This window comes from Hypomesus nipponensis, chromosome 23, assembly GCF_054491055.1.
Source record: "Hypomesus nipponensis isolate SF chromosome 23, ASM5449105v1, whole genome shotgun sequence".
NCBI lineage: Eukaryota > Metazoa > Chordata > Actinopteri > Osmeriformes > Osmeridae > Hypomesus > Hypomesus nipponensis.
The window spans coordinates 3,184,363-3,205,231 of NC_140383.1; positions in this window are offsets into that span (position 1 = coordinate 3,184,363).

Below are 20,869 nucleotides of genomic sequence, written 5' to 3' on the forward strand. Positions count from 1 at the left end.
TTATTGAAAAGGATGTGACCGCTTCAATTACAAACTATGTCAAACACCCCTCCCATTTCTCTTCTCCGGCTTTATATACAACCTATTCATGTTCACCCAAATGAAAATTCATAGCCATCTGGTGAGACTAAAACACCACCCTCCTCAACCCCGTGCAGCCAAATCCCTCCTCTTCACGAGAAAGACAAAAAAAAAAAAAAATCAAAACCCAGGATACCGTATCCACTTTCGGAAGCCAAGCAGCACCGCGAATCACATCCACCTGTTTCCGCACTCTCATCATCAAGCCCTATTGCTGTCTCCCGGTGAGTCCATCATCAGGGTGGATCTGAGCGACAGCCTCTCTCTCAGTAGGCCTCATCAGCGTGCTTCTACCCCGACTCAAACATGAGCGGCGCTCTGTCATCACACGGGCCTGCTGCTCCACCGCACACGCTGGTTCTCCCCTGTCCTGATGAATGGAGCGGAGATTGAGGGTCAGGGTTGCGGGGGGAAATACTAACAGACATTCTAATTAGAGCGAATGAGACCGTTTGTTATTCACTGGTCTCGGCTCCTGGTGGAGGAGAAGGCTGGGGTTTTGGAGCGTGCAGATAGAAGACGGCGTTTTGTAGTTTGTCGCGTCCTCTTAGCTTTTACGACTGGAGGAGGAATTCCTCGACTCTGAGTGGCGTGTTACTTAACGAGAGTTGTACGAGTGCAATGCGACACGCATCCTAATAGTTGACTGTTTTTTTTTTTTGCGCTCTGTGTTTGAGAATAATTGCTAGTCTGTCTCTCGTTCGTTTCTCAGGGCCTCGGTCTGCTTGCACGTCCATAGTTCATTGGCCAATCAAACCCGATCCGTAAATCTACTGGCTCTGTGTGAAACTGGAGGAGGTGGAATATTGTCTTAGAAGAAGATATTTAAATGAGGGCAAAGACCTTTGGACATGGAGTAACTTCTAGGAATAAACGTTAGTAATTCTAGAGGATAAGAAGCCAATTATACCGCCACCCTGAATCTCCCTACCCCCTCCGATTTCCCCTTTCTTGCACTCTCAGTCTTTTCACACATTTGCCAATTACCAACACTAGGTAATCAAATCCTTCACCTCTGGTCATCTGCAGGGTTAGGATGATAGCATTAGTTCTCCATCAGCAGTTACTATTGCATTATAGAACATGGCAGGGTTTGTCAATTAGATTTGCCCGGAAAACAGCTGCTCTATTAAAGGTTTTTCGAGTGTGTGTAAGTGTTCACTTGAGTATGTGTGTGTGAGTGCGTTGTATATGAGTGTGAGAGTACTTGTGTGTGTGTGTGTGTGTGAGTGTGTGTGTGTGTGTGTGTGTGTGTGTGTGTGTGCGCGCATGTGCGCTGTCTGGGTCAGGGAAGTGAATGTTGGGGGGCGAGCAGGAAATGACATCTGCTGTCTGACAAGGATGGATTGCATGACTGATGTACCTGGGGTGCATCCAGTGTCACACAGGGCAGCCCTGAAGGTCAAGGGTCAACTCCCCACAAGACTGGCATCCCAGCCGAGACTCCAGGAAGCCAATCAACTTCAAACGGCGGTTGATAATCTGAGGGGTAATTGCTAATCAAATGGCCCCGGTCTCCTCTTCACTCACAGACACACACAGAGAGGCTTCTTCTCTCTTACTCTGACTCCCTCCATTTTCTCTCCTGGGGGGATGTGTCGGTGAAGGGAAGGGCTAAGGCCCGTTTCTCAGTTAGTCTTTAAAATGGCAGACACTTAAAAACAGCTGTTGTGTGTGCAGTGTCTGTGTTGGCTTATTCAAAAGAGTGCCATGGGGCTAGCTCTCTTAAATGACTTTTTGTGTGTGGCAGGCAGTGGTGTCCCTAGATGTGTCTGGCAGAAATGTTTCATAGTCATGGATTGTGAGGATTACTCTGCCATTTCATTATTATACTTTTTGCAAGCAATAAGTGTTCTGGTAGATTGTGAAAGTAGTGGAGGTCTTGCAAGGTGTTCTACAAGGGTACAAGCATGTTTTCTGGCACATGTATTAGTCATTTAAAATAGATTTATGGTTTGTAACATAAAAAAACGTTTATGGGAGATATTTAGAGTAAATGAGTGTATATTTCACGTCCCTCTGTTTAGTGCAGCTGTGGTTCTGAAGACAGACTTTCACACGGGTGATCCTCAAACAGCAAGCAGAGGATGATATCACAGGAACACAGTCACACAGTCAAGCTATAATTATTCAAAATGAGCCGACACAAACACAATGTTCCAATTATTTCTCCCCAAACACAATACATACTGCATAACATACTCTTCCTTTGATTGCGTCAGTCCAGCTTCAGTATGTTCCCTGATCCACTCTTGTTGATTCAAGTCACTTTAACCAAGAGCTCTGTTCATACTATACCGTGTGTACAGTAAATTCACTGGAATTAAAATCCTTTATTTAATACCTGCTTTTCAGACCACCCAGTTGTTCTTATCACAAGCTGAAGACAACCTTCCCCCCATCAAGGATCCAGCCCCACCACTCCCAGCTACAGTTACAACCTTCGCAATTCACAGAAAATACCGGACTCCTCCAGTATCATGGCTGTCATTTAAAAGAGAATTTATGGACGAGTTGTGGCTGAATTAGCGAGAACACAACCTCAGGGTGCCCTGAACGGCCATCAGCTCGTAAACGGTGGAACGTGTTGGAGGTGTCTATCATTTCACGTTAACAATGGGGTTATGGAGTACGTTACATGCATTTTCATGGGGATTTAGTAACTGATAGGGTATTTCCCTCATTCCTTAAGCACACCAAGTGTTGGAGCTGAGGAAACATGGCGATAATAAAAAGCAACAGATAGGACCATGGGTCTTATTGAGCAGCTGTCAAATAAAAAAAGTTGATGACAGAAATGCTTTTCAGCACAAGTGCAGCTGTGAATCTGAGGGTTGTACGAGTGCAATGTGACACTCATGCATTTAACACAGCTGATCCTCCTATGTGTGTGTGTGTGTGTGTACTGTGTGTGTGTGTGTGTCTGTACTGTGTGTGTGTGTGTCTGTACTGTGTGTGTGTGTACTGTGTGTGTGTGTGTGTGTCTGTACTGTGTGTGTGTGTGTGTCTGTACTGTGTGTGTGTGTGTGTAAATCCCTTGTGCAACATACAGTGCCTGTCATGTGTTACTGTACATTTAATGTGGATGTAGCATTATCTTCATCGGCTGAGTTACGTGTGTCCATATCACATGGACTGCATTCTACAATTGATTGGCTTTCGAACACGACACCATTTATTCACGGTATATCAGAGGGCACTGAATGGAATACGTAAAGCACACGGCGTGTGTGTGGGCATGTGCGACATCTATATATTAGTGAACTCCTTGTATTCAACTGTGGCATCCAAGTGTGTGTAATGATGTGCCCCCCCCCCCTCCCCCTACTCTCTCGCTCTCCTTCCTGATAGCAGAGAACACTAGGGAGCACACTCACTCCATTAATGAGAGAGACAGGGATGGAGAGAGCTGGAGACTGCCAGAAAGAAAGAGAGAGAGAGACAGAAGAGAAAGAGAGGAGAGAAGATAGAGCGAGCAGAGAGCGAGAAGAGAGAGAGAAACATACGGAGAGGTGGGGGTTGTGGCAGATAGGAAGACAAACGAGGCAGAGAAAGAGCGAGAGAGAGAGAGAGAAATAAAGAGAGAGAGACAGAGAGAAGAGAGAGACAAGAGAGAGAGAGGAGAGAGACAGCTTCCATCTAAAGGGAATCTTAGTGTCTGGCTTCATTTCATTATGAGGTCTAATCAGATTCAAATACTTTAAGTGCTGCTTAAATTAATGTAATCTGTAGTTGATATGGATGCTGCCTCCCAGGCTGAGGCCTACAGTACCATGACACACTCACACACACACACACACACACACACACACTCCTCCTCTTACTGTATTCTCCACCTGAGGCTACTAAGTCAAACTCAAAGTCTGAGATATGATGAGCGCAACATTTCATTCTGTTATCTAACAACATTCCCGTTCTGTTTTAGGAACCTGGGAAAAATGTATGTGTCTGTGACTCGGTGTGTGTGTGTAGGTGGGTACACGTATGTATGATAGTGTGAGCCGTGCACTGTAACATGTGTGCAGGTGTGTGTGTGTGTGCGTGTGTGTGTGTGTGTGGGACAGATGTGTTGTAGCTTATGTGCCAGACATCCCCCCCATCCCTCATCCACTTCCCCCAGCGCTGGCAGTTTTTTCCTCCTGCCTCTACCTCCTCCTCCCCCCTCCTGCCTCCTCCTCCCCCCTCCTCCCCCCTCCTGCCCCCTCCTCCCCCCTCCTCCCTCCTCCTACCTCCTCCCCTCCTGTCATGTTATGCTGAACAGCACCTCTGGTAAGAGCACATCCTCATGTTCTCACTACCGAGGAGCATAAAACGTTTATGAAGGTCCCTGTCTGAGGACGTGTTGTGGCAATGTAAACCAGGCCAAGAGACTTGCGTGCGCGTGTGTGTGTGTGACTCTAAGCTCATATGTATGACTGTTAAGTCATTGTTCAGCACGTGACTAACAGCTTCACAGTGTTCATTCTTACATGTTAATATCAGTAAGTCAGAGGGGGGTTTAATTGGAAATCACGTCTCTCCAGTTCCTATATTCTACGACAGCATATAAGTATCCCTTTGGTCTGCAGCTGGGGCGTGTGAATTGATACAGTGTGTGGATGACGTGAGTGCACCCCTCACACGCGTGGTTAACTGCATGTCTTATTTACCTCAGGAGGATTCAAAATGGCCCCCGAGGTTTTAGCCCGGTCATGGTAAGTGTAATGAGACAGGAGTGTTGGAGAGGGCTCTTGACTTTGAGGGTATCCAGCCTCATTATAGAGCTCATCACGGACTAGACGTGCACACAAGGAGACATGTAGCAGATGCTCTTTCAATGACATGTTGTAGTGGACGTTTCATCTAAATCTCTGGACTAAACAATCAAGTGAGAGACGGGGCAAAACAGTCTGAATGGGTGCTTTGCTAAAAGGCCAGGGAGGGACGTACACTTGCAAAGGGGAGGGAAGAGGACAGGGAGGGGGGGGGGGTGATTATGAGGCATCACTGATCCCCCTCCCCCCCTTTCAAATCCTCATGCCTTGCCGTTGACATGCCCCCCTCCCCCTCGCCGACAATGTCACGTGACAAGCGCGGAGCGGCGTGAACGCATTACTTAACGAGCTCCGTGGCATTTGTTATCGCGTCGGGAAGGCGCCGTCCATCAGAGCGGCGGAGACTTTCCTCCACGCTTGACAAAGCCCCCCCTGGTGGTCAATCTGCTCATCACAGACCACCAAGGCAACTCATGAATAGCGTCCGTCAGAGATGAGAGCGTTGCAGGGGAACATGTATTATCAAGCTGTACCACCAGCATGACAATTGGTCACACCAGTCCCCCCTACCCCCTCACCCTCGCCCCACACCCCCCACCCCTCTCTCATTCCGAGTCCACTCACATCAAGATCCGTATTTTATTGTATCTTCTGCCCTCTTTTTCCGGTTTATCAATCGTGTCCTCTCGCTATCGTATCACGCCATGGTATAGAAGTACGACACAAAATCAGGATCTATGCTTGTAGCCCTTCCACTTGATACCCCCCTTTGCCTCGGTTTCTTGAAAGACACGCTCCCCTTGTAATCAAAGGGTTCAAAGTTCAGCATGCTCGTAGTGTGTGTGTACGTGTCCAGTCTATGTGTGAGTGATGCTAATCGAATTCCTGTGTTTACCCTCCAAATGGACTCTGTTGTGGTTAGCTGACAGGCCTTGTTCCCTCTGACATCAGGGCTTTCATGAATGAATCCAGGCTGCGCACCACTGGAGAATATCCAGGTTCACCACCAGCATAAATCAATGGCCATTAACGAGGCCGATGACAGCTAGCCACCTTCCAAATTCCTCCCATTGATGCTGAAAGAACCGACGCGAGGATCGAGACACGACCCGAAAGACTGCGGACATGGAAACTGTAATATATCTGAGCTGTTATTCAGATCAGATCATATTATAGTCAGGATCACAGGTTGATACCGAAGCTAAAGAAAGCTACGACTCCTCAATGGAACGTTCTTCTTCTCTGATCAGGTTGCCGCAGTCGCAGGAGGGTCAGATAGATGTCCTCAGTCCTGCTTGGGCTCTGGGACCTCCAGCAGACTAGAACGGCAGCTTGACTCACACCCACCTTCCTGAAGGCTGCCCACCAGTCAGCAGTACAGATAGAACTTCCATCTATGGAGAATCTCCACAAGGAAACATTGACAAAAGCCCACAGGTTCAGACACATTGTTTGCCTGTTTCGGTTGTGTACACCAAGGAGTTGAAAAGGAAGGAAAACGACCAGAGGAAGGGGCAGTGACATGTGGTTTCTGCATTCATCTGTCCATACATCACCGTATTATGAATAAAATATGAGGCAAGATGGTATTTGAGGATCTATAGACCCGGAGTGCAATACCACAAATGTCAGAGCAATCTTCTCATTATACTAGCATTAAATACAGAAGGTCACCTAGTGGACCGCTTAAGTGGACCCCAATGATGAGTAATGGGGGAGAACTGAAGCTCTAACCCTTCAAATGAAAGAGGAGCCACACACAAACAACCTGGAGCGATTCGAACGGTCTTCCACTGAGCTATGACTGCTTGTTTATCTCCACTCTCACCTCCAGACTGCAGCTACAGAGACAATCTGAGGTGGGTAGGTTTTTTGCTTTTGCGAAAACATTGTCAAACTAGATGGATTAAGAGTAATGTGCCGACTGCAGCCTCAGGGAACAAACGCATGTGGTGGGATTCATGTTTTATTCGCTTGGATTTCCAAGTGATAAGAAGCCAATGTTGATGCTCCCTGTCAACTCTCAGGATGTTTATATCAAATCAAAATACTGTAGATGTAGAACACATTAACCATGCCCTAGAGATTGTATTTGTTTGCTGACTTGTCATGACTCTGTGTGTGTGTGTGTGTGTGTTCCATCATTTAATATCATGATTATCATTCTGTACAATATCTTGGAAGCGGCAAATGCTGTTGCTCGATAGTATAGCTGCAGAGTATGGTGATGCTGGATGGAATGGTCTGATCCTGGTCTGATAGTCTTCACCGCTCGGTGTTGCAGAATAATCACTTGCTAATATAATCCATTTGAAAGGATTTGGGGTGGGACCAGGTTAAATGTCCGTCCACTTCCTGTGGCCCTGCCAGTGGTTACGAATGAGTCTGAGCGTCGATGACAAATGGAAAGGCAAACTGAATATGGAAGCAATCAATAATGCAGCAGGATAGGTTGTCCATCATGCAAACTGGACTGAAACAGTGGTTTAACACCCACGCACACTCCTGCACAGGCACGCCCTCCCCTGTGTATTCAAACACACCTTTGTCCTCCCTCACGAACATTACTGAACCACCTTCGATTATCCAACAGCTATGAACAGCCTTCCTCCCCTCCACCTCAATTACCACAGACTATAGAACATGGGTGTAAACACTGTCAGAACCATGCTTACCACAAACAAAAAATAATAATAATAACATGTTTGCGCTTCCCAAAAATATATTACAAATTGATCATTACCCTTGGTTGAAATAATTGCGAGGGGCTAAATTGTACCCTTCACAACGGCCTTGCATCGCTTCTCAAAAAAAAGAATGTGAAGCATAACACTCTCCTCCTTTGTCAGAGCCCTGAGTGGCCTGCTCCGTTTCAGAACTGTCATCCTGTTTCTCCTCTTCCTCGTTACCCTGGAGGAGAGGAGGGATGACCTTGAGTCCCTCTGGGGAGTGTGTCACCTTCAGACACCCCTCTCCACAGCCTGGTCCCCAGCCCGGTCCTCAGCCCGGTCCCCAGAGGAGATGGATGGAGTCCGTCTCTCTGGCCTCTTTACTGTACAAACCTCCCAGTGACTAATTAGCCAGGGACCTGTTGGCACCCGTTGGCTGATGTGTTTTAGAAGACTCCTGCTAACTGAATCTGTGAGTCTGACATCTATTTTTCGTTTATATGTCTACAGGTGGGAATTATGCAAACATAACGCAGACCTAATCTATACCTGCCTACACAGATGTGCCCTGTGTATGTGCTCACATGGATTTAAACACACACACACGCCAGCATGAACACCGCAACAAACACCAACATACATACCACACGCCCACAGGAGCCTCCCTAGACACCCTCACATCAATATTCATGCTTTCTTAGCATGGTCATGTAATGGATGAGCCTGCACTTAGAAAAACATATTTTGCCCTCAAATAAACACATTGAGGGGCCTGTAGCCATGTTCACCACAAGCTACATCGAGGTCTACAGCAAAACACAAGGGAATAAGGCAACAATCCGGTCCATGTTCTATACAACACTTATCTTAAAGTTAGTTCAAAAAGTGTATACAACGTGCACACGTTATAGTCACCTAAGGGATTGGGTACGACAGAGAAGCATCAAAGTAAAGTACGTTTTGTCATAACACGTGAGTTGAGTTTCCTGGTTTGTTCAGTTCCCTGTGCGTTCACCCCAGGGATGTGTTCTAGGCAGAGGGACGGAGGAACGGAGGGTCCAGGAACAGATGGCTGCAGAGGACACAGTGACTGGTGTGTTCTCTACCATACTGTACACGCCCACTCACGTGTGTGTAACACCATACTCTCCATGAGCTTGAATATCTGAGTGAGACAAAGAAGAGAGCTTGAAATAACGCTTCCTTCTTGAATCGACGGCATGGACAACAAGTTTGTGGTGTGTTTTCAATACATAAATCATTGGCTTTAAGTGAGCAAAAGAAAGTGAAAACATTTTGTGTTCATTGCTGTCCGCTTCCATTTGCATAGCCTTCAATTTTTTTTTTTTTACATGGGCTGGACCACCAAGCACAAGACCACGACAGGAACGACCTCCTGACCCCACAAGACCACGACAGGAACGACCTCCTGACCCCACAAGACCACGACAGGAACGACATCCTGACCCCACGGGACCACGACAGGAACGACCTCCTGACCCCACAAGACCACGACAGGAACGACCTCCTGACCCCACAAGACCACGACAGGAACGACCTCCTGACCCCACAAGACCACGACAGGAACGACCTCCTGACCCCACAAGACCACGACAGGAACGACCTCCTGACCTCACGGGACCACGACAGGAACAGCAGAGGAACCTGCAGGAGTAGATACACACATGTTTCATGTCTTTCATTAAAGCCCTTCTCTTAAGACCTCTTGAACGGTATTATTAGAGAAGAAAAAGAGTGAAACAAATTGGAGGTAGACAGTGGAGAAAGGGATGTAATGAAAGTGCCCTTGGAGGCAGTAGTACTTGCTACACACTCTCGCCCCTGAGCACAGAGACATTCATTTCATCCACTCCTCTCCCCCTGTGATCTCTAAATGACAATGAAAGAGGCCTGCAAGAATTTAAGCAATTTTCTAAATTGATTTTTCTCCTCGGACGATTTACTTTGCCATTAGAGCGTCATTCATAACTTTGCTGGGGATTTAACACAAGCCGCTGGGTGGGTTTAGTAAGTGTGTTTGTGTGTGTGTGTGTGTGTTTTTGTAGGTAGATATATCTGAATGTATGTGGTCTGCATCTCCCCTGACAAAGCATTTGAAGTCAGGCATTAGTCTCTCCTTGATGGGGTTGGAGTTTGGTGAACGGGGGAGAGGCAGAGACAGAAGAGAAACACGGCGTCAGAGAGACAAGCGTGACCAAGCATCCACAGTTGAAGTGCAGTCTGTCAAGTCTTTCAAGTCGTTTCAGGGAGATGAGTTTCGGTAGGAGGGGCTCAAACCATGTGGTCTGGTGACAATCGTTTCCCGATGCATTCAGCCACAGTGCTTGCACACTTAGAGTGAAACACGACCACTGGCCTAACCCTGAGAGTGTACGTGTGCGTGTGTGTCTTAATATATTAGTTCTGTGTGTGTGTGTGTGTGTGTGTGTGTGGCTTAATATATTTGTTCTGTGTGTGTGTGTGTGTGTGTCTTAATATATTTGTTCTGTCTGTGTGTGTGTGTGTGTGTGTGTATGTGTGTGGCTTAATATATTTGTTCTGTGTGTGTGTGTGTGTGTGTCTTAATATATTTGTTCTGTGTGTGTGTGTGTGTGTGTGTGTATGTGTGTGGCTTAATATATTTGTTCTGTGTGTGTGTGTGTGTCTTAATATATTTGTTCTGTGTGTGTGTGTGTGTGTGTGTGTGTATGTGTGTGGCTTAATATATTTGTTCTGTGTGTGTGTGTGTGTATGTGTATGTGTGTGGCTTAATATATTTGTTCTGTGTGTGTGTGTGTGTGTGTGTATGTGTATGTGTGTGGCTTAATATATTTGTTCTGTGTGTGTGTGTGTAAGTGTGGTTTAATATATTTGTTCTGTGTGTGTGTGTGTAAGTGTGGTTTAATATATTTGTTCTGTGTGTGTATGTGTATCCTAATATATCTGTTCTGTGTGTGTACATGTGTGTGTGTCTTAAAATATTTGTTCTGTGTGTGTGTGTGTGTGTGTGTGTGCATACGTGTGTGTGTCCTGCACTGAGAATAGCTGATGGGAACATGAAGACAAATGGGGAGCAATAGGTGCAGGCTGCCAGGCTAGGTGGCTGCTGGCCCGCTCGATAAGAAGAAAGATGAGGAGATGCTGTTCAATAACCCAGCGAGACCCTGCCAGGCCAGGATCACCCCGCTGGGACCGCTGAGGGGGGGGGGGGGGGGGGGGGGGGAGCGTGTGAGAAAGAATGAGAGCGTGAGAGCTGTGAGAGGAGGAGGAGTTGGGGAGAGAGAGGAGGTGAGGACAGCTGACAGAGCTAGAGAGAGAGAGAGAGAGAGAGAGAGAGAGAGAGAGAGAGACAGGGACAAAGAGGGAGAGAGAGGGGGAGGGAGAGGGGGAGAGAGAGGGCGGGAGAGAGAGTGAGTGAGGCAGAGTAGGAGGGAGAGAGAAAGGAAGAAAGGAAGAAAGAAAGAGAGGGAGAGGGAGGGAGAAAGAGGGAGGGAGAGGTAGAAAGGTGTTGAGAGAAGGAGAGAGAGGGTGAGAGAGAAAGGGAGGAAGAGAGAGGTAGAAAGGTATTGAGAGAGGTAGAGAGTGGATGGGTGGCAGGAGGGCAAAAACAGTAAGGGCCACCAGGGAGGGAAAGAGAGAGTGAAAGAATGATGGATTGGAGAATGGAAGAGAGTGAGGACACAAAAGAGAGAGAAAGGGAGAGTAGGAGGGAGAGGGAGAGAGTGAGGGAGAGTAGGAGAGAGAGAGAGAGAGAGAGAGAGAGAGAGAGAGAGAGAGAGAGAGAGAGAGTGAGAGAGAGAGAGAGAGAGAGTGAGTGAGTGAGTGAGGGAGAGCAGGAGAGAGAGAAGCCTCCTCCTATCCCCCAGTCGTCCCCTCTCCATCATACCTCAGTGGAAATTCTGCTGGCAGGAGGAAGTCTGGGACAGATTTGGCTTCAATGATTCCATTTCACATCTACATGATAACCGGAGGGCTGGGTAGGGTGGGGGGGCGGGGGGGCGGTCGGTGGCGGTGGTCATTGAAGACCCAGATAACCAAGCACTGGGCACGCTCGATATCTTCCTCCCTGGAACTGTCACATAAACGACAAAACATGCCCGTCTGGCACCCAGAAAACTCCCTTTTGTAAAATTTCAAAGGCAGATACAAAATAGCATCTTCTTATTTTTCCTGTGCCGGTCGGAGCAGATTGGGACATGAGAGAGGTGGGGTTGAGAGTTCCCAAGACGGATGCTTGCAGGGCGGGAACCGTTCTCGTGGCGTTAGCCGCCCTTAGAGGGAGCCTTGTCTGTGGCCACGGCTAGCTAGCTGGTGTAATTAGGGTTCAAATCCCCAAGCTGTCAGTCAACTTGTCCTTTATTGCCACTAAAAGGGCCGTCTTTGGGCTGGGGGGTGGGGGGTGAGGGGTGAGGGCGGGTGGGTGGGGGGTGAGGGCGGGGGGGTGGGTAGGGGAAAGCCTGACAGTTGTGTCAGCTTTGTGGTGCTGGAGCCTGTCTGATAAGCCGGTCAGGCAGAGGTACACATGGACTGAGAGGACACGCGTCCTTTAAAAGGATCCACAAGGCAGCAGAGATACATAGGAGCCATGTCTACATGGAGGGATGTTGACCGGCTCTGGTGCAGCGCTCAGTAAGAGGTATACGGCAGGGGGACTTGCTATCACTATCTTGGCAATGAGCTGAGAATTGAGGTGAATGCAGAAATGCAGAAAGACTTGATGAGATGGCTAGCTGGGTACACACACACACATGCACACACAAACCCAGGCGCTCACACACACAGACACACACAAACACAGACACACTCACATGCACTTCAGACATTGCCTTCAAACATCATCTTCATCCATCAGAGAGCATTAGACTGATCCATACGGCAGAGGCTGCACCTCTGTCTCTCTCTCCCATCAAGCTATAAACACACAATGACCGTCACCCTCCCTTACCCTCCTGACAACCCTCTCTCCGCCCACACCTGATAGGCCGCCGTGGGCTCCGGCCGCCGAAGAAACACCCACACAGCCGCACCCAGACGAGCAAAGACAGGGGCGCGCGACCAATCGGTAGACGGATGCTGGAGAAAATAGCCAATGACATTTGCTGTAATGAAGGGCTTAACTCCCCGCCGTGACAGACAGGGGTTGAGGCGTCCAAAACGGCCACGCGTTAATTAGGCAAATGTCAGGCGTTCTCCGACGCCTCCAGACAGACGGCTGGGCCACCTACGGCGAGATATATTGTAAACCGATCAAACGAGTGACCTCATTAATTTCTCCAGACGTCTCCCGTCGTCGACGCCAGGTTGCTACGCCTCGCCTTCCCCTGCTCCTGTTTTTTCTCACAACATGAAGTTTGGGAGACTTGAAGCTTTCGGTGTCACATTGAATCTGCCCTTGTTTTTTGGTCTGCTTTCACCTTGTCAGGACTCATTGTCTGCTAATGTTAAAAAGCTGATGCTCACTGCTGCTGAAAGCGAGTGTGGGGGGTGGAACATGACCGTACGGTATCGTGAACCCATGTGTTGTGCTGTTGTGTTGCCACTTTCCTTCAGAGACCCCAGTCATCTATGGGGGCTACTTAGATATATTCAAGTTCAACTTTGTCTCTGTGAAGCTCAACCAGGCCATGTGCCATGAGAGGGTTAGCTCTTGATGAGGTGCAGGGCGACAAATCTGTTTTTTTTGTAGGGTTATTACCCTTACTACATTTCCGAAACCGATAGTAGAAAATAACCATTGTGCACATTTTTGTAACATGTACTGTTTTGGTAGAGCATTTACTTTAGTGTGGACAGACCTGGACACCTGTCTCTAAGAGAGAGATCTGTAGGGGGGGGGGGGGGGCGGGGGAGTACAGTCGGGCATTTCAATAGAGGGAATCTGAGCAGTTTGCTCTGTGACAGGGAATGGGAGAGGGCTTAAAGAGTCACTGAGGTGTAAAACTCACCTAGCCTCCAGCATCTGCTCTCGATGTACAGCAAAGCACTCATCAAGTGGACCTTTTGTCCTGCCAGCCCTCGCCCCGGCCCCCTCATGAAAAGAGAGGCCGCTGTGCAAATGAGTAATGTAATTCAATCTGGGCTCCCAGCCTCTCTCCCCTCTCTCCCACGTCTGGCCACGGACAGCAAGCACATCTGCAGGTTCCATCTCCCTGCAGCCCGCCTGATTTGTTTGTCATTACTGGCTTGGCTTTCATCTGCTCGGGCTCGGGCCATTCCACCCCTCCTCCCCTCCTCCCAGCAGCCACGGTCTCCTCAGTAATGGACTGCTCGTCTGCTTCGCTCCCAGATGATAACCCCCCCACTCCCCCCCACCCTCTTCCAAGTCGGTCCACACAGTGACTGTCCACTCTGATGTCACACCAAGATAATTATACCGCTAAATAAACACAGACGTTCCTCCTCAAACCCCCCCCCCCCAACTCCCCTCTCCCCTCTTCGACATGTCAGATTTCTCTGAGTGGATCCAGAGAGGGTGGGAAAACACCAATCAGCATCAGGGCCGAGATGTTGATGGGGAGGAGATTCAGTGTCAGCAACAACAAAAACAACCACGGCGATGAAACCGACAGGAGCTGTTGGCGTGGCGATGAGGGGCAGCCGGGAAGAATGGATGACGACTCAAGGCTGATCCTGGTAGATACACACACTCAGCTTTACAGATCAGTGGGAATCGTCCCTCTGGGATTTTAACCACTTTCCCAAGGTGGTTAAATAATAGTGCTTACGGGCATGTTTATGTGCGCTTCAAATCCTCCTAACAACATGATGAGGATGAAAAGATTGTTTGGCCGATTGGTGTATTTAAATAGGACAAATAAGGACTATGTAACAAACAAAGAAACAAGGAGATGGAAATGTGGACACAGCTATCACTGAAAGTAGAGACTCCAAGTCCATATTTTTGAAGTAGTCTAGATGCAACCTTTCAATCCAGTGAATGGCATAGTGCACGATTTGGACAATGTGACGTTCGTAAACACGAGCTTGTTACCGATGCCTGCAAAACTAAGTAGTATGAAAATGATTCCCCCCCCATGACGTTATTACGAAACCATTGGCATTTCAACCTCACTTCAGAAGCAGCACCCCTGGAGTTTCCATGCCATCAGACCACCAACATAATCAGTCCTACCTTACATCTAACATCTAATAAATCTTCTTGACGTTTCCCACAACACGTGTGTTGCCTACAACAGCCATTAGGTTGATGAATGTAAATGCAGTGAGAACATACTCTGCCAGGCCTTTCCCAGGGAGGGAGGGAGGGAGGGAGGGAGGGAGGGAGGGAGGGAGGGAGGGAGGGAGGGAGGGAGGGAGGGAGGGAGGGAGGGAGGGAGGGAGGGAGGGAGGGAGGGAGGGAGGGAGGGAGGGAGGGAGGGAGGGAGGGAGGGAGGGAGGGAGGGAGGGAGGGAGGGAGGGAGGGAGGGAGGGATAGTGAGAAAGACAGAGAGTGAGACATAGAGAGTGAGACAGAGAGTGAGACAGGGAGAGTGAGACAGAGAGAGTGAGACAGAGAGAGTGAGACAGAGAGAGTGAGAGAGAGAGTGAGACCAAGAGAGTGAGAGAGAGAGAGTGAGAGGGAGACAGACACAGAGAGAGGAGGGGGTGCTAGGAGAGAGAGCCATGGGAGGTGAGCTATATGAGAACCCAAGGGGGCCTCATCTACACACATTATACTGCACCTGTTCCTCCTTATCTCCAATACAGGACCCACTCATTTCATTATGAGCTCATTTGTGCACAAGCATCCATGGACAAAGACCATTAAGGGTCAATTGTCCGTGTTCATGCGTGTGTGTCTATATGTGTGTGTGTTTCCATAATGTACTTAATATCCAGTACGTGAGAGAATTGAGTTTCTCAGTTTGCATGTGCAATGAGCATGTATTATTTGTGTGTGTATATCTGTGTATATGTGCGTGTGTAGTGTGTATGTGTGTTGAACATACATTGTAAAGAGTAGAAACAGCCCTTCTGAGTTCTAAATGGAGTTAAAATGGACTTTAAAGCTACACAATGAACAGCTGCTGTACTAGATGTACATCCTGGTAAGCTACAGTGCAGTCTGATCTGGGTCGAAGTCATTCAGTTTCTATCTGAGGTAAAGACTGCAGCTTAGTCAGCTCTTGGCCAGCTTCATGGAGTCAGTACAGCACCAATCTGGTCCCTGTTTGTTGTCTCATCCAACCCTGGAATCTGTGACTCCTACTGTTGCGATCTTGAAAGGCATTTCCTTCGACAACGTTATCCAGGGCAACGTTCCATTTACATCAAAACACATTTGTTTCAGAAGTAAAGCCAAACAATACTTCTTCAGAATAAGAGAACACATCCTAAATCACCATGCTCTGTGCTTATGTCTTTCTGTCTCTGTCTCCTTCTGTATCTCTCTCTGTGTCTCTCTCTGTATCTCTCCTATATTAACAAGAAGTTCAGTTCCACTTAATGAACAAAAATCGCACACCGCTATTCACCTTGGGAAAACAGATTGCAAGGTAAATGCTCTCTGTCTCTCTCTCTCTCTCTCTCTCTCGCTCTCTCTCTGTCTCTGTCTCTTTCTCTCTGTCTCTCTCAGCCTGTCTCCCTCTCTCTTGTTTTGTCTATGTATGTTTACCGTATTCACACTGGCATGCTAATGAAGGGATACGTCACAAGAGAATGCAGGAACACATTGTCAAAACCCGTTGACTTGGAGGCATCAGATTACAATAGCAACCATCATGTACAATCAAGTCATACCATACTAAACTATTTACAGACAAACAAGACACCGCACGCATTCTAACTGTGCTGTTAGTCAGATCAGGGTTATTACTGGCACCATTGCTAGTACCATGGCACCGTTTGCATAGGTGAAGAAGTTTCAATTTAAGAAACAAATGTTGTCACTGATTTAGATGGCCTCATCTTAATATTCGTGGGGCTCTCATTGAAAGTGTGTGTGTGTGGAATAAGAGGTTACACACTTATCTTTCTCACTCTGTATCACACACACACATGTCCACACACACAAACACACACACACACACACTCTCCTGCCTGCCCCAGTGCACAGCAAACCAACCCTTCAGCCCGTAAATGAGTCCATAATGAGCTCTATCTAGCATTGTTCCAAATAACATGCTGAGAGAAGGTAATTTCATCAGTCCAATCGAACACCCCCATTCTCACTCGCATCCTAAACCTATCAGGCCACACTCTCCCCCTCTGCTACCAATGAGAGGAGAGAGAGGCTGGAATAATGGATGAATGGTGAAAGACCTGAATCAGCCAGTGAATTGGTTTTGTATAGTAGTCTTGAGATATGGGTTGATAGGAGAGAGGTCTGGTGGTGAAGAATACAGGTGGTCTTTGATAACACATGATCAAGGGTAATTGTGCCTACTACAAACTTCACCACTACTGCTGCTACTACTATTACTGCTACAAATACTAATAGGCCTACTATTCGTTTTTTTATATCACTATTACCAGTAGGCTACACTTATTGCTACATTAGCTAACGTAATAATAACATTTCGCATCGTCTTTGTCCGAGACGGAGCAAAAATGTGGAGTATTCCGAGACATTTGAAAAGTAGCTAACGTTAAGCCTAACTGTGTCAGGTGCTAAATTGTGCCATGAAACCTTTTGAATCCCTCTGTAGTTTGTTTTATCTAATTTTATCCCAGGGTTGAGCCTGTCATTCTAGTTGCTTCCCTTAGAATAATGCGTCTCAAATTGGTGGCTAAAGTCCCTCTTTCCTACTGTCGAGATAAAAGTTAAATTCATGGGCAGCAATAACGTTCCGTGTTGAAACTGCGGCCCCTGCCCTCGGCTTCAATCGAACGTGTTTGAGTCCATCTCCATCCCCTGTAGATCCTCAGAGCAGTAACGACCCAGACAGAGTTATTGTTCCCTGATCGCTACCCCTCGCCGAGCACAATTTAAAAGGCCTTTAAAAAAAAGGGAGGGACAACCGTATCTCTATCGAAAATGATCTGGCATGCGATCTCCTGACCGTGCTTTAGTCAGCAGAGAAATTGGTCGTTTGGATCAATTTGTTGTGGGGTTTTTTCCCCCCCATTGCTGTGTGTCTTTAAAAAGGAGGATGTTTGGCTTCCTGCAGACCAGCCCCTCCGTTCTCAGTCCCTAACCCTCATGTTCCCTCACCCCTCCCTGTTGCTACGACCATCGCTCCCTCTGTGTTCACAAACATGTTCACACATTGTGGGTAGGGCCTACACTGCAGTGATGCAGACAGGTGGTGGCTGTTGTAACAACAGACTTAGATCACAGTGTTCACATGTTGACTTGGACTGAACTACCAGTTGTAGAGAGTTCATGAATCTCAATCAACATTTCAGGATCTGAAACTCACAGGAATTGGGTGGGAAAAGAGAGAGAGAGTGATAGAGTGAGAGTCAGAGAGAGTGATACAGAGAGAATGAGAACGAGAAAGAGAGTGAGTGAGGGAGAAAGAAGAAACATAAAAATAAGAAAGAGAAAAAAGTGTGTGTGTGGGAAAGTGTACACGTGTGTGTGTGTGTGTGTGTGTGTGTGTGTAGAGAGGTCCCTAAACTCAAATACAATATGCTTTTGTGTCTGTGTGTGGTACCACTAATGAAACAATTTCAGGTCCAGCATTTCCATATAATTGTAATACCTATTTACAGCCTGCTAAGCAATGCGTAAGGACATTATGTTCAACCAAAAATCACGCTTAATGAAACACATCTGAAATAATGAAATATGTGAACTAAAGACTGAATGCGTCATTGGGGTGACTGAAATAGCGCCGTTTTGGAGCAGAGGGAAATTCTGCTCAACTATTAAACTGTCTGTAAACCATAAACAGAATGGTATTCTAAACACTGGGCACTTTCCTGGAGCTTGCTGCGGTGGAGGATGGAAACTCTGATGTTTGGGGGTGGAAATATTTTCCAGTCTGGCATGCCCCTTCCAATAGTGAGGCTAGTGAGGTGATTAGTCCACATGATAAGGACCTCTCCGCGACCCCTGACCCTGGCTCTCTAACCCCATTGGCTGAATCCAAGCCAATGTTGGCTTGTGTCCTTGAGGCCACATATAATATGGTGTCATTTATCCACAGACCAAATATCATTGTGTAACTTTACTATTTTTGTAAATTATTTTTGTGGTATTCTCACAGTTGGGAACTATTTAATCTGTAATTTAATCATTGGTTATTTTACACATCTAGTCTAATGACATCCGACTGTCATTGTTTAGTCAAACACAGTAAATTATGTTTCTATTTGTACATGTAACTTGATTATAGAGACTCAAGGTAGGTCATGAGTGACTTTCTATTATGCGTTAAGGTAAATTGAGTATAATATAAAATAAATATGTATTTATATAAACTGTAATAGGAGCTATTGCTTTGTATGTGTTCTAAATATGAATGGAACCTTGGTCGAATTTGTGGCATTTGTATTATTCAGTTCATTTTATTATTCTGTTCATTCAGTACACATTTTTCAGGAGCATCCCACAAGCATTCTGCATGCTTGTCTTCTTTGTTTGTGTGTGGGTTTGTGTGTGTTTTATGTGTGTTTGTTTCTGTATAAGTGTGTTTCTTCTGTGTGTGTATTTCTCCTGAATGTGTGTTGTGTGTGTGTACCTGTGAACTTTCTGACCAGGGTTAGCAGTGGCCTTGGTTGCTGAAGAGTAATGGCCTTCGGTACAATCTGACTTTGGCATTCAAGGTCATGACTGAAATGTGCTTTTGCTTGTCAGTGGCCTACATTATAATTCACTGAAGGTCTGTATATGGCCAAACATATCTTTGCAGTATATGATATCATATAAAATACAGTATACCTTGAAAAACGGGCAAAATAGATAAGAGGAAGGTGCATGTTAAAGCCTTGTTCTGCCTCGTCCTGGCTCTCTGCCTCATTGCTTCTTCTGGTTCATCTTACTATAGATGCCGAAAGGCGGCATTTGAGCTTTGAGTCACATACAACATAACCTTTTTGTGTCCCACAACATAGTTTACGAGAGACAAACAGAGAATTTCAAAAATCACCTCTCGTTTCTTGACAGATGTATCATCGAATATCTGAGCTGTAATTGGATATGGCCGCTTGAGCTGTCACTTCGTGTAGACATGATTAACAAGAGAACGTTGTTATCTCGCAAAAATATGTTGTCTCTTTGTTGTACCCAGACGATTTCAAACTGTTCGGCAACATTACAACTGCTTAAGCAAACGTAAGTCCGTCTGAAGTGCATTATGTGTGTGTGCATGTGTGTCCATAGTACATTGGGTTTGCAACCTTAAGTCACAACTGCACAACATCACTTCCACTACAACACCCAAAGTTCATCATAGGTCAGCATCCGGGGATTTGTGGTAGCTCTGTCACCTGACTACATTTCCCATCCAACCCTGTTGCTACAACCCCCTCCTTCCCCCCTCCCCCGTGCCACGCAGAATGCCAGAGCTCCCGTCCCTCCGCCCACTTCCTCCCTGAAATGAGCCCTCTTCCTCTGCCGCTGATGCAGAAACAAGCTGACAGATAGGGAACGACAATACGTGACCTACAACTCAACTCTTTCATGTGCAGCTATTCCCCCCATGGGGACTTCCTGTAACTCTCTCAGCCCTCCATCTGCACATACACGGGGTCTGGACGCCGCCGCTCTCGCGTGACAAGACAACTTAGTATTATTATTATTATTATTATTTACACTTTTAAACAACACTTGAATTAAGGTGAAATAATTGGTCATTTCTTTACAGGTTTAGTTTTTCCAGAGATTTTTTTGAATGTTATTATAGATATGTATTTTCTTACGTCTTTTATCATCACATATTCATGGCATTAAATCAACAATCGTAGGTGTTTCCCTCTTTTACAGCTGTTTCCTATGTTGTGGACATGAAAATGTATTTCATTTTTTGCATGTGACATTCTTAAATAACGGCGCTGCAAAGGAATTATTTAACAATTCTGTTTTTGTCACAATATTTCCCCTCTTTCTTTGTTTCTATTTTTTGAAGGTTTTGTATTAAAAAGGGCAGTTATGCCAGTTAGAGAATCAGAAGGAAGGGCACTAGGAAGTCCCCCTGCATCACCAGTTTACCGGCCAAACTTTAGACTGAGAGAAACTGTGCTTCAAGCCTGAGTAGAACTCTCTGTGGTCAAATCATTGGTCTGGCATCTCCATAATGCTGGAAATATTCCCCCATAAATAAATAAATGTTAACACACAATCATTATTCTACAGTATGTTTCCACAGTGTATTGATTGAAACAAATGTTTTTGTAACCTGATTCATAACAAGTATTATTATCTCACATGTATATTTATGAAATATATATAATAATTAAATTATACTAAATAATTGATGA